The sequence below is a fragment of the Mytilus californianus genome, unplaced genomic scaffold (genome assembly GCF_021869535.1).
Source record: "Mytilus californianus isolate M0D057914Y unplaced genomic scaffold, xbMytCali1.0.p SCAF_9, whole genome shotgun sequence".
In the NCBI taxonomy this organism is placed as follows: Eukaryota; Metazoa; Mollusca; class Bivalvia; order Mytilida; family Mytilidae; genus Mytilus; species Mytilus californianus.
Window position 1 is genome coordinate 4,266,783 of NW_026262745.1, and position 13,204 is coordinate 4,279,986.

The following is a 13,204-nucleotide window of genomic DNA, read 5'->3' on the forward strand; positions in this document are numbered from 1 at the left end:
AGTAGAGAATTGATAAGAAGTTGTGGATTCGTAAACGATAATCAACGAGCGACTTTAGTCGCAAGTTGATTATCGTTTCCGAATTCACAACTTCTTATCAATTCTCTAGCTTAACCCATTTCTATTAAAACGACTGTCGGTGCTACGTTTTGACAATGAATCAACGATATTTCATAAAAATAATTTCGTATTTTGTCTTTTTTATTCTATAATAGCTGGAAATGATTATATCCACACGGTTCGCATGTATATTTAGACATTTGAGAAGTTAACATAAGTTTAAAATAACTTAAATGGGGTGTTAGCTCCCCTTTTTAACACCAGATTTTATTTTTGTATATACATATTTCATTTAATGTTTAATCATTACAAATTATTGAAATTGAATAGATTTTGGTATATTTAATTTATTCAAAAAGACATATATTAATATACAGAATTTATTTAGCTTGTTTTGAAAAGTTAAAAAATTTTAATTACCAAAAATTAGAACCTTCAAAATTTATATATACAATATGTAGCAACATGTATTGGTTTATTGAAGACTAATAACAGTCTCCGGGACAAGTTTGCACTTCCGCTGAGTGCAAAAGTTGGCACCTTAATTTTTGGAGTTAAGTCAAAATGAAGTTGATAACTTGGTTGGTATTGGTTCCCTGATATTTGTCCTAAAATTTTTTGTCTCTAGCACCACTGTTGAAAAAGTTATGCCCCTTTTTTCAACAATTTCCTCAGAGGAAAAGTAGTTTTCCTCAAGGGAAATCAAATTTCCCTAAAGGAAAAAGATTTTTCCTTAAGGGAAATTGTATTTTCCTCAAGGGAAAAAGATTTCCCTTAGGGAATTTGCTGCATTAATATTTCCTTTGAGGAAATTCTATTTCCTCTGAGGAAATTTGCAGCTTCAGATTTTCCTTTGAGGAAATTCTATTTCCTCTGAGGAAATTTGCGGCTTCAAATTTTCCTCTCAGGAAATACTTTTTCCTCTGAGGAAATTTGCAGCTTTAAATTTTCCTTTGAGGAAATACTTTTTCCTGTGAGGAACTTTTGTCAACTGCAATTTCCTTTGAGGAAATTTTTAACAAACACTTTTCCTTGAGGGAAAATTCAATACCACAAATTTCCTCTAAGGAAAACACTGTTCTCCAAATTTCCTCTATGGAAATGTCTGTACATCAACTTTCCCTGTAGGAAATGTTTTCCCCTTTTTTTACTCATTATAAATTTCTTCACTATACAAACAGTATGAACATAATGTTTACAAGACTTAATAAATGATACAAATGATATTTAAAACTTTAATAAATTTTTGACTCAAAATTATCATGACATACAAAAACAATACAGTGAGTCTGACTGTTTAGGTCAAGGTATTGTACATACTTTATATGACTTTAACTTTGATTTATAAAATATTTTTTAAGCAAAGTATTCTGTTTTCTTTGTTATTGTTTCAATGGTATACATTAATAAGCAACCAATTTGAATGTCATACCATTTGTGGTGTTCTTAAGAATGCGCTCATATTTGCAAATTAAATAATAAAATAAACACTTTTCTTGTACATTTTAATTTTCCTCTGTTTCAGCTGCTGTGTACAGTTATTCAATCCACTACGTAAAAGTTCAATGCATAATTTATTCCATTCACTAAACAATTTCCTTCAATTCTTAGAGAAAACATTTTTGCAATTTGTTCTTCGAAGATCTTCTTCAGTATATTTGATATGAGGGAGCGAAGTAAATGAGTGGATAAAGCTGGTGTTCCTTTCAACAACGAAATACTATTTTGTTCTTCATTTCTCCCTTCTTTCGAGGAATATATATAATATGTTGTTGCATTTATACAATTGTGTTTTTCTGCATCTATGATAGAACTCCATTTTGTTTATAGCCATTATCATGTGATTATGATGAAATTTCCTATTTCTTTTTTGCAGGAAAGCACACATTCCATTTCACATTAATCCAATTAGCGCACCATGTAGATAGATATCAACTTTTAGTTTCCTCTTCAGTATTGACCTATTGATCATGAAAACCAAGATGTCTGATCACCTATAAATGCACAAAATAAACAAATAAAATGTTATAAATGGAGAGAGAAACAGCAATAAAAAAGCTTATTTTGTCATGTTTATGAACATTTTAAGAATATTTCCTTTCTTACATGTCTTACTTGTGAGTTCTCTTAATTCCGTGCTTTTTGTCTATGGGTTTTTATATTAGTTGATTTTGTGCATTTTATCAATCTTTCGAGTTGAGACAATTGCAACAGTTAATTTACAGTTTGTTCTTTATATGTTGAGCTGTTAAACCACTGTCCAAAGTTAAGGTAGGGTTGAGTGCTCACAAACCTGATTTTGTTATTACATGTATTAGTTTTTATTGATTTTTAACTAGCTGTCAGTAACTGTGAGTACTAACAGATCTTTGTGTCTTTTCGAATAAGGGAAACATATAAATTTCCTGCTTAGTTGGGACTGTTTATTTTTTTGCAGGAAATCTACCGGTATGTCATTTGCTGTCTGGTGAAGATTTGTCTTATTGGCAATAATGCCACATCTTCTTATTTTTATATAACCTTGCCATATTCTGATTGTGTCTGTCCCAAGTTCGGAGCCTGTAGTTTATTCTTACACTAAAATTTAGTGGTTGTTGTTGTTTCATATCTGTCATGTTTATTTTTTTTAATTTGTTTTGTTATAACTAGGCAATTAGTTCTACAGTTGGGATTATTTCAATTTTTCATCTGAGGGCCTTTTATAGCTGACTACTTTGACAATAGGGTAGGGATTTTCTCATTATTGAAGGCCGTCACTGGCCTATAATTGCTTTCTTAGAGCCATGATCAATAGTTTTCATATTTAATATACCACATCTTTTTATTTTTATAATAATCATGATACATGTAATCATCTTTCAAGGGCAATAACTTTTATAAAAGCAGCCTTATGAGTCTTATCCAGCATCACTGATGAGTGTTTTGTAGACGAAACGCGCGTCTGGCGTTTATACAAAATTTAATCCTGGTATCATTGATGAGTTTACTTACCATTTAGGTTTTGTTGACTTCTGCAAATTTTAAATTGCCTATCATTTCTGCTGTTTATAATTTCTCTGTATCTTCTATAGTTCTTGTCCTACACATAAAAAGAGTAAAAATTATTATTTAATGACATCTTGCATCAATAATTATTTTGCTGTTTAATGTATATATCAATGCATGTTTAATAAAAAGCTGTACCATGAGTGCTTGATAAGCTTGTTGCCCTTTTAGCTTGGGTTTATGCTTTAAATGAATTTTAATGATCAACTACATTATAGAAAAACTGTGAGCACTGCGCAACTAAGACCCCCCTGAAAAAACAAAACTACCGGCTCTAAAGAGCCTGTGTCGCTCACCTGACTATTTGGGTTTTTGAAATCATATAAAAAAGATAAAAATCACAAGAAATGATTGTAACAGGATGCTGTTACGAAGTCTCCCAAAGGAAGCTCCCATAATTTGTAATTCCCAGGGTCGCCTGACATTGGACAAAGTCCAGTGAAAATTGGTTTGGTTCAGTAAAGTTATATGCATTAGTGATGCCTGGGGACTAATCCTGTGTATCATTCAAATCATCTTGGCATGACAAACCAGAATATTTATGGTTTAGGGGTGGGGATCTCGACCATTTACAAGATACTAGAACATTGGGGGTGGGGGGAACCCCTGGGGACTGACCCTATACATCATTCAAATGTTCGAGACATGACAAACAGGAATATATATGGTTTATGGGTGGGGATCTCGACCATTTACAAGATATTAGAACATTGGGGGTGGGGGAACCCCTGGGGACTGACCGTATACGTCATTCAAATGTTCGAGACATGATTAACAGGAATATGTATGGTTTAGGGGTGGGGATGACCCCTGGGGACTAACCCTGTATATCATTTAAACCATCTTAGCATGACAAACCAGAATATATATGGTTTAGGGGTGGGGATCTTGACAACTTAGAAGATATTAGAACATTCTTAAATAGCAGGGGGTAGGGGTGACCACTGGGGACTAACCCTGTATATCATTTGATGTGCTTTATCATGACAAACCAGAATATATATGGTTTAGGGGTGGGGATCTCGACCATTTACAAGATATTAGAACTTTCTCAAATGGCAGGGGGTCGGGATGACCCCTTGGGACTAACCCTGTATATCATTCAAACCATCTTAGCATGACAAACCAGAATATATATGGTTTAGGGGTGGGGATCTCGACCATTTACAAGATACTAGAACTTTCTTAAATGGCAGGGGGTGGGGGTGACCCCTGGGGACTAACCCTGTATTTCATTTAATATGCTTTATCATTTAGAACATTTTCAATTAAAATGATTGTATCTATCACAAACGGTTTTCAATTTGAAAATTTAAAAAAATAAAATCCCATAGGGTTCTATAGTAAAACCCTCCTTTTTGCCCCTCAAAGTACCCCTTTATAAACCCCATTGCACAAACAAAACCCTGATTGCACCACTAGACATGTTAGTCTAACATATTGTGAAACCCTAAGTTAATCTGACAAGCGGTTTTGGAGAACGGGTGCGGACAAGTTCAAATTTAAAAGCGACGGAAGAAGAAGAAGAAGAATAATAATAATAAGAACTGAGCAAAACCAATAAGTCTCCCCAAACTTCGTTTGGGAGACTTAATAACAGATACTTTAATAATGATTGAGGCCATATTTGGTTTAATATTGTCCTACTCTGCTGGCGGCCATCTTAGATGATGGATCGGCTACAGAGTAACAGCACTTGGTCAACACCCCATAAGGAACATTCATGCTATGTTTGGTTTCATTCCATTCAGTGGTTCTCTAAAAGAAGACATTTGTATGTATTTCCTATAGGGTCCTATCTTAAACTAAGTCCCCCACTGCCGGCCATCTTGGATGATAGATCGGCAACAAAGTAACAGCACCTCATAAGGAACATTCATGCCATGTTTGATTCCATTCCATTCAGTGGTTCTCTAGAAGAAGTTCAAAATGTAAAGAGTTAACAACGGCGACGGACAACAACGGATGCCAAGTAATGAGAAAAGCTCAGTTGGCCTTTCGAGCCAGGTGAGCTAAAAAAGGACATGCACACAGAGTGGTATTCATTGAAACAAAACATGTAAATAATTTGGCTTCATTTAGGGATATCGCAAGTGTATATAAGTTTAAGGCCGTGATTTTTGAACAAATACAATTCTAAAACCCTGAAAACCTTCCAAAGTGTGAAAATGGACAATTTTAAACAATTTTCCAACAACTAAACTTCCATAACTCTGCATCTTATATAAAAATAAATAGGGGATGATACTCCGGTTTGCATATCATATAAAGTTATAAAGGAAGATAACTGAAGGACGGTAAAATTTATACTACTAAAATTTGAACTTGATCTGATTTTGTGGTAAAAATTATTGCGTTAAAGTTTAATAAAATTTGGTTGAGGCAAACTTAATTTAGAGGACGGAAACGAAAAATTGTTAATTTTTTCCATTTGTAAAGGACATAACTCTAGAACAGTAAAAGTGACACCACCAAAATTCAAACTGTTTTTTGTGGTAATAAGCATTGTGTGCAAATTTCATAACATTTGGTTGAGGCAAACTAAAGTTAAAGTTAGAGAGCGGGAAACAAAAAAATCAGCAATTTTTCCATTTGTAAAGGGGCATAACTCTAGAACGGTAACACTGACACCACCAAAATTCACACTTGATCTGAGTATTGTGGTAATAAGCTTTTGTAAAAGTTTTATAACATTTGGTTGAGGCAAACTAAATTAGAGAACAAAAACCAATGACTTTGGGACAGACTGACAGACGGTCAAGGGTTGTTGACCCACTATGGGTCATAAAAATGAAAAGGGAGTTTATGTCAATATATAAAATCAATTCACCAAAGTTTCATAAAAATTGGTGAAAGCATTCTTGAGACTATCCAAAGTCCCAATATACAACAAAAACTTAAATCAGAATTTTTTAAAAATTGAAAGGGAAATTATCATGATTAGGTTAATTGGCAATATTAATAAATGCATGCAATAATTTCTGAAATTTACAGTATATAGGCTTTTAACCCCACCATATATATTGCACCTGTCCCAAGTCAGGAGCCTATGGCATTTGTCAGTTTTGTATGATTTTTAATTTTAGTTTCTTTTATCATGTTTATATATTTTGGAGTTTAGTATGACGTCCATTTTCACTGAACTAGTATATATTTTTGTTTAGGAGCCAGCTGAAGCACGCCTCAGGTTGTGGGATTTTCTCGCTGCATTGAAGTCACATTGGTGACCTTCGACTGTTATCTACTCTTTGGGCAAGTTGTTGTCTCTCTGACACATTCCCCATTTCTATTTTCAATTTTATTTTAAATTCTATTATAAATGTTAGGCTTCTTGTTGATTTGTTTTACATTTGTCATTTCGAGGCCTTTTATTATATTTACAGCTTTCTATATGCATAGGTGCTTGAGGACATGATCCTGTTTTGAGCCCCTCATAGTCCCTCCCCCTTATTATCATAAATCTTAGATTTTTCAATATATATCACTTATTTGTACCATATATATACTAATATACCATATTTTTACTCTTAATATGCATGTTTACTATCAACGTGATCTTGACTCATGTCCTCAAGCACCTATGTCTATAAGGTGTGAATTTTGCTCATTGTTGATGGTCGTACGGTTATCTATAGCTCAGCGAAGCAACACCACAACTGTTCCCAAGTTTGTGAAGTCAGAGGACTATATTCATCTTTCCGACTTTCAGATATCATTTGTTGATTTTTCATGAATATGTGCCATTCCAATATGAAATAGCTATATCATGTATATATTAAAAAAAACCTTTAAACTAGGATACTCATTTGGGGAACTAATGATTTGTTGGGTTTTCCCTAGTCCAAATAATTATGACGTCTGGCAAGGCTTTTTTAATTTTTTTTCTGGGACGCCTAAATAGCTTTGCAAGACGTCATAATTATTTGGACTAGGTTTTCCCCACCATCGACATCGTCCTGTGGAAGAAACGAGTTTGGCGCATTAACAAAAAGATCATGTCTGTAGTGACAAGTTAGTGTGTGTGCTTACCAATATTTGAATTTTATGAGCCTTCTTTTCGAATATTTTTTTTCATTTTTTGGTTCAATACTGACGTCGAGTGCTGTTGTAGTTGCATGCTGTTTATTTTTTACAAAAGCGATCAAGTAATGCAGGGGAAGGAAACTTACTTAAAAGACCAAAATGAGCCGCAACTAATAGGTACATACATATTTTACTATGCAGTCAGTATCCCGATATACATGTATATACTCTTAGACTCATTTCACAGAAAAATCGTACAAGTGAAATAACGCGTTAGTCATGAACATTTTAGATCACTTAAAATTTAGATTTTATAACTTAAATTACGAAAGATGATAATTTGTCAAATGAGCACCTGTAACCAGGTGCTGCATTTTTTAGCACGCGTCAAAAAACAGTTAAAAGTGCCGGGATCTGACAGCTTTCAAGAACTATTTCTGTTACTGTGAGTTTATTATATATTTATCACAAAAAGCTAATGCTGATTTCTTTTCTTTTAATATGAAGCCCCCACCCCTCCTCCACTGAGCTTATCTGATTAATTTACGATCACTCTGAGTAAAGAAAGTTAGTCACAATTGCTTATATCAAGTATTTTAAATTCTGGTTTATAGTTGTCTCATCACCAATCATACTACATCTCCTTATTTTTTTTTTACAATAAAGCTATATTTAGATGCGGTATAGTGATGAATGTGTAAACATGCAGCATGCTTGTAAATAATTGTTAAAATACAGCACAAAAGATGCATAATATATAAAACTCGAGTCAACGCCATGTCAAAAACTAAAATAAAACAAAATAACCCGACCAAACGACAAATAGTCTATAAAAACAACTATAGCATACCAAAATATATAATTTGTAAAGACTTGCATGCAACTAGGCCTATACAGTAGCTCTATGTTCTTATAGATCTCATAACATTACGATTAACAGTCAGATTATGTGTATGTAAGTTTATTAGAAAATTCAACGAGACACGTCCTAATCAGGTAAAATCCAAAATAACAATTTACAAATTGAGATCTACTGCCTGTTGTATATTGCCAAACGAATAGATATGTTTGGTACGGGATGGCGGCTTCGAAGCGGAGACAAAAAGACCAAGAAAAATGAAAGTGTAGAATTTTGTTGTTGAGAATTTTTTTTTAAAGAACTAGATTCATATCTCAGAATTTGAATATAGCATCTCGTTTTCTTTAGATAAATTGTTAGCTATTACTGGCTATAATAAGTACCCCCTTATAAGTATTCGCAAAACATGAAGTTAATGATCAATGAATATGAAAACACTTTATAAAGTATTAATATTGGTAAACGGACAGCAAGTCATAGGACTATTATAGTTCGAATAAATTAGTTTACAATAACTGTTGAAAGGTTATGAGAGAAAAATCTGGATGAATTTATTTTTATTAGAATGATTTATTTTACAGTAAAGGCTTCATATTTTTAATCAGTTATTTGTAAAAGAAAGGTGACATGTTTAACACCATGGAGGCAGTAAATTAACAAACTACTATGATGGATTTTTTTCTTTGCAATCATTGATCATTATTAATATTTAAGAATAACTTTTGTTTACAAATTCGTTTTAATAAATAATGGTTCAGGAATTAAAACTTTTTGAAAATTAGTCTGTTAGTTTCCAAAGAAAAAAATATCTTAAAAACTGAACTGTGAGTTTTCAATCGTTACGTTTTATTACACTTTTTTAGTGTTAATCTCAGCAAAGATAAATTTGGTGATAAAAATCGATTTGTTGTTCTTTCGTAAAATTCAATATTGATCCTTCAAGGGACAAGTGAACGTGGGAGATATTCATTCCCGACTGTAAAATATTGAGTTTTTGGTTGATTAATGTCGGGTGTGTCTGACGTACCGAATAATATATGATAGGTACATGTAGGTCTTGTAATGAGACCGCCCGTGATACGGTTGGAAAATTTCGACTGCCAATGAAAAAGGAGGGACAGAAAATTGGCCTAATACCAGGCTACTTACAGTCCACTCGAAGAGTTGTTGCAAGGATTTAACGTCCCCATTCGGACGTGGTTTGGCGCAGCCCAATGGACGTTCCACTATCATTACTGCTAAGGATTTATTGCCGGTCAGAAGAAGACCTGTAACGACGCTATTTCTATAGTTACTCTAGTTCGCTAACGAATTCGCTTCTTGTTCCATTGAATATAAAGGAAAGAGTATATATTTTTTTCTTGAACTACTATAAATAAAGTAGTTCATTTTAAAATGTATTCTTTAAAGGTTAAGAAAACAATAAGTTAAAATGGCTGGTACATACATAGCTGCATGGCTAATACCAAAAAGGTATAGCCAATTTCCCGTTTATTTTTTTCGTTGTTTGGTTCACATGTTCAAATTTTATAAATTGATAAATTTAATAATTTATTGATAATCTAAATCCTTGTTAATATATTTACTTCGGTAGAAAAGAAAGTTCTCATCTGGACTTTAATCTGCATATCTATCATCTATTTTGGGATTGAAAAAAAATATCTTTTAAAAAATGCGGTTTCGAGCCTATTTCTTCATTTTAATTTGGTTACACGTTCAGCAATAACTGATACAAATATGATATATTACCAATGATAAGGCCATATATTTGAAGCTGTTCAAAATTTTGTACATTATAGGTACGTGTATCAGATCGGACATTTTTTTTAATTGTTCTATATAAACTGAGACTACTATAACACAGTGTTATAGTAGTCTCAGATATAAATAATCTTACTATAAGTTATCTCAGGTCTAAACAAAATGTTACTATGAGTGTTCTAATGAGTTTTGTTTGATATTTTTTTGTTTAATTCAGTTAAAAGTTGTTGTTTTTTTACACGAGAAGGTCTACTAAAAAGTTTATGATGATCCCTTTTTTTCGGCATAACAAACGGATACTCTTTAATGTACACTAGGTGGACTTTGACACATTCCCCATTTCCATTCTCAATTTTATTTCCTCTGTTCAGATTAAGGCAGTGCACGCGGTACGTCTAAAAACCGCTCAGGACCTCCTGAGTGCACGCAGAACATAAAAAGTGCACTCAGGACATGTAATAGATGTTTTAGTGTGCGTTAAGGGTATGCATTCGATAGATAATTTAATTTTTGATCTTATAATTTTTGTTTTCATAAAATCAATTCAATATTTGAGAATTTATTTGAATTTTTATCGGCACGCGCCGTATTTTGGGATATGCATGACCGATGGTCATATTCAATACCAATTATCATGTTGATTAGGCCGTTTGATCTTTAATAATTAGGAGTGTCACTGTGATTAGTGATGGTAATAAACACATACAAGTAAACTTGGCAAACAAAAAAGTTTTCTTTTGAAAAATGATAAACATACTGAATTGCAAAAATGTTAGATAAACTTTTCGTTTTGTTTGTAATTATTGAAGCCAATTGAGAAATCTTCACAAAGTCGGGAAATTTTCAATTCAATTTATTTCATTTGAAAATGTTAAAAAAATATCGATAAAATGTATTGCCAAATGTGGCGTCCTTGGGGATCAAAACCCCGTTTTAACAGCGTTTGTCTACTTTGTCTATTGCCGAACATTCTAAAACATAATGAAACTTGTCGCCAATACCACCGGAATTACATAAAGTACAAATAAAATTGTCTCTCTGATTATTTTGCCATCTACCAATTTCAATAGAAATTTTTGTGTTCAAAGATCTAAATCTTAGTTAGACTGTTTTTGCATAGTCTTTAATCGTTCCCCCCCCTAAATTTCTTGTAACCCCTGATAGTTTTGAACATTATTAATAGACAGCTTACATATGCAAAAAAAAACCAAAACTCATTCTTGTCCAGTAATACATTTCTTGAACTTGCTGTACTTATCAAAATACTATTTTCATATGATCAAATCTCATATAGTAAGAGCCCCCAAGGGTGACTGGCGAATAGAAGTATGGTCACCATTGGTCTTCCTCCGACCGGCAGTAAAACCCTTGCTAAAGTGGGGCGTCCGTTTGGCTGTGAGGGATGTACAAATTTGCAGCCACGTCCGGTCAGAATGGGGACGTTAAATCCAATGCCTCGTGTAAAGAGAGTGCCACGCTCTTTGCACGTTAAGAACCCATGTAACAACTCTTTGAGGGGTCCGTAGGTGACCTGTTGCAAGGCTAAATTTCTGTCCCCCTCCAATATAACCTCATTTCTTGTGGCAGTCTAAATTTCTCCGACCTTAATCCCGGACGCCCCTATTACAGAACCTACCTATTGTTAATTTGTTCTCGTCCTGAATATGCATGAAATATTTGCCACTGGACGTTAAGCAACCAACAATCAATCAATCATATAGTAAGATTTTATTTCTTATTAAAATTGTACTTGTCCAGTATTGCAAGCCTTGGATGAATTTAAATTAATTCTGAAATATTAATTTATCTCCGTTTTCCTCTCAGTTACTGTCAATTATCATATTTAGGTATTTTTCTAATAATCAAAATTGAGTTTTTGAATCACACTCCGAGCAGTGTGATACGAGACATATGTCTTCATGCAAGAATATATAACAGGTCACGGTCATAAGAGAAATTGTATTAAAATGCATTGAAAGGGAGCTTTTATTGTTTTCTTCATAATCGTAAAAATGCACTACGCATAAAGTAAATTTAATACATGTAACATGAAACAATTCCGAAACAAGTTAAATGTTTAATTCAATTTTATTCAAAACACTGTTCTAATAACACGATAATTATAAGCAATCAGGATAATCCAATCAATTTTGTTGATTGGATAATCAAGGCTGAGTAGTTGTGTAATCAATGACACGTGCCATTATCTTATAAAAATAAACGTTAAAAATAATAAATATCTCTCGAAGTTTGTTTTCAAAATTTACCAAAATTTACCACTAAAATAAACAGATTGCAACGAATACATATATCCGTCATGTGTGCACATACGATAACTATAAAGAGTCCTGGGTGCACGTTTAAGTCCTGAGTGCAATCAGGAGGTCCTGAGCAGTGTTTAGACGTACCCCAGTGCACGTCTTTCATTTAAAAGATTAAATCTTAGTTTTGCAACAGACGACGGCACATCGGGGATTGACTTACCATTTTATAATTTGTAACAATTATGATTAACCATATATTTATGAGTTATAACAAAATTATTTTTTGTACATCTTTATTTAAGATGATCGAGATTTGAGAATGATATGAAAATAATAAAATATATATTACAAAAAAAAGTTCTCAGAGGTCTAGTTATATAGTATGAAATATATCCACTGGAAATAAGCCCTTTAAAACACAAATCCCCGTTTACTCATTGCGAAGTTTATTTGTTAGTGTTTTTTTTAGTCTTTTTTTAATGATTTTATTATATTATCTTTTTTGTGAAAATTTTGAGTGGTTGAACATTAATGGACACCGATGCTTCAAAGAAAATTTGTTTAATGTCATCTGTTGCAATATATACTAAGTATTACACGTGGACAGGATGTTCCCCAGAAAATTAAGGTATTCAAAATAAGTTATACACACCCCAAGGGTACACGCCACTGTCATATGGAAAATTACTGGGTCAACAGTAAACTGGTAATCAGCCATGCAACTAATCAGTTGACTGACCATGCCACTACAATTTAAAAAGTTTGTCGTTAGATCAAAATGAAATATTTATTTTTATTCAAAATTGAAGAACTAAAAGGATTTATCATAATTATGAAGGGAAATAATTCAACAAAATCGGATTATTTCCCAAAAGATTATATTTTTTTTTTATTTTTTTCCGGGGAAAATAGAAAACTTTATATATAAAGGATCCCATCAAGGATTTTATAGAAATCCTTGGTCTCATGAAATGGATCTCACACATGCATAATTAAAATTTAAACATTTATTGATTCTATGATTTCTTGAGAAATCAGGAGCGAAATATAACAAATATTTAGTTTTGATATTAAATTAAATTTACCTTTCCTCGCTATAATTCATTTGACATAACATTGAGGGATTTATGGGTTTGTCCGCATTGGCGGATCCAGGGGGGGGGGGGGGGGGGGGGGGGGGGTTCCGGGGGTT

The 13,204-nt window shown here is 33.0% G+C and overlaps 1 protein-coding gene and 1 long non-coding RNA gene across 2 annotated transcripts in view; one reads left to right on the forward strand and one right to left on the reverse strand.

Annotated features, from left to right (window-relative positions):
- The window catches only part of LOC127714727 (uncharacterized), a 138,772-nt gene that overhangs the window by 69,189 nt on the left and 56,379 nt on the right, over positions 1–13,204 (forward strand). The window lies entirely within an intron of this gene.
- LOC127714732 (uncharacterized) lies at positions 1,282–7,312 on the reverse strand. The gene is made up of 3 exons (XR_007987912.1): positions 7,135–7,312; positions 3,052–3,139; positions 1,282–2,054 (listed from the first exon to the last, which is right to left on the reverse strand). It is a non-coding gene; the product is annotated as an uncharacterized LOC127714732 (long non-coding RNA).